The following is a 2,500-nucleotide window of genomic DNA, read 5'->3' on the forward strand; positions in this document are numbered from 1 at the left end:
TAAGAATAATGACAGCAATGATAATAATGATGATAATAATTATCCAGTCCATTTATAATGAAATAAAGGCCAAAAGTAATAAAATCCCAAAAGTCGAAAAAACAGCAAAATCTAGCGTATTACAGCCTTTTGAGAGTGTAGCCGACCCCCGCAACCTGCAGCTCAGCATACTTCCCCCAGGTTGGGTCCAGGTCCACAGCCTGTCCTCTCGCACTCACCATTAGCAGCTTCTCGACGACGCATACCGAAACCTGATTGGTTGACCACGGACAGTTCAGTTCAGTTAGATTTGCGAAGTCATGCTTTGCCCGGGCCTTTTCTCTGGAGTGGCCCGGCCTGTGTTAACTATTTCTAGTTAACTCAGATGTTTTCTTTGAACTGCATGCTTATCGCGGTGGCTGGATTGCAAGCAAGCGATCCAGCTGCCACGGGGTAAGCATGTTGCACACCCTTTTTACCAGCCCGGCGGCTGTGGTGGGTGGTCCCTGCCTCAGAAATTGTGTGTGTACACAATTCTGCAAGTAATGTAACAGGGTGGCGCAAGGCTCGCCGCAGTGTTTGCATAACCTCGCAGTCTCATTGTCAATAATTTGCCAAGCGCATTGGTAACCTACTCTTAGTCTGAATAGTATGACTTCGGTACCTCTTTTTGTGTTTGGAGGAAGGGCCAGTGGCTCATAGCCTGAAGCATCTGAGTACCACTTGGTAGCGAGCGATTTTGTGATGTTTTCTCTATGTGCTCCCCGGAGGACTGCACACGCTGCAGCTTTGGTACCTTGGCTTAGTCCCCTTCGGCTGGGTTTAACGATCATGGAGGATGGGGGCGTACCCCTGCCTTTTTCGGCTAGTTTATCAGCAAGCTCGTTCCCTTGTATGCCTATGTGGCTTGGGACCCAGTTTATGATGATTCTTCTACCTTGACTAAGGATTCTTTGGGCTATGTTTAACACTGTTGTCAAGAGGTAGATGTTATCTGGAGGCATGCTATGCTGTAAGCTGTCAATAGATGCTCTTGAACCTGTATGAATGACGTGTCCTCCCCTCAGGGACGCGTGTGTCAATGCTTCCATGATCGCAACCGTTTTAGCCTGAAGCGTTGAGGCATTGTCAGTGACCCTAATGGATGCTGTGGTATCCTTTGTTGCAAAGCCGGCGCCTGCAGTATGGTTTATTGGATCCACGGATCCGTCCGTGTAGTATGTTATACTACCCGGCGGAGTTATTTGATCAATGACCCTTTGTGCTTGTGCCTTTAGGCTAGGCATTCAATATTGATTTTTTATCATTGTGAGATTTAGAATTGAGAATTCGATCATTTCGTTTGCCCACGGCGGGGGTTCTTTGTAATCAGGGTGAGGGGAGTCCATACCCTTGGCAAGCAATGAATTAGCTGAAAGCGTATCAAAACTCTGGCTGTATGTGTGAGCCAGGAATTGTCCGCAAACAACTGGTAATCTTGTTGTAGGCGTCTGAGAACTCTTTGTCTTAGATAGGAGTTTGTGGGTGCCTGCAGGACCTTGGAAAGGAACTGTGTTGCCATAAGATCTATTCTAGTGTCCATGGACGGTAAATCAGCTTCCATGAGGAGGTTGTTGACCTTTGTCCACTTAGGTGCACCTAGAATTATCCTGGCTGCTTCGTTTTGTATTGTTTCCAGTTTTTCTTTGAATGTTGTGCTGGAAGCAATGAGGGCGACAGATGCATAGTCAATAGTAGGACGGACAGCATGTACATAGAATGATCTTAGTACTTTGTGTCCTGCTCCTATGTGTCTCCCTGTCATGACTTTCATGACTGACAGTCTTTCCTTGGTTCTGTCTAGTAGGTATTGGATCTCCTTTTTGAAAGTGAGTGTGTCCTATCCAATTAGGATAATAATGATTAAAATGATATTATTAATGATAATAAAGAGGATAATTACTATAATGATAATAATCATTATAATAATGACAATAATGATAATGATAATGATAATTATTATGTCCATTTATAAAAGTAGTAAAATCCCACAAGTTGAAAAAACGGCAAAATCTAGCGAATTACAGCCTTTTGAGAGAATGGTCGAACCCCCCCCCCCCTTTCGATTCTAAATTATAATTATGATATTTTTAGCGATGACAGGGAATTATAATGATTTCCATGATAATCCCCTTAATCATGGCGATAAAGATGATAATTATGATGATAATGACGATAATAATGATAATGATAAAATGATAATTATAATGATAATTATGATGATAATTGAAATAATAGCAATAATTACCAATATTCTAATAATTTAATACTTATAATGACAATAGAAATAATAATAATAATTCTATTACGGTTATTATAATTTTTATTGTCGTTATTATGACTATCATTGCTATTATTATTGCTAAAGTTACCATTATTGTTATTATCATTATAAATATATTTATAATGATGAAAATAACTATGATAATTAGGATAATAATGATTATAATGATATTATTAATGACAATAATGACGATAATTA

This window comes from Penaeus vannamei, chromosome 16, assembly GCF_042767895.1.
Source record: "Penaeus vannamei isolate JL-2024 chromosome 16, ASM4276789v1, whole genome shotgun sequence".
Lineage (NCBI taxonomy): Eukaryota > Metazoa > Arthropoda > Malacostraca > Decapoda > Penaeidae > Penaeus > Penaeus vannamei.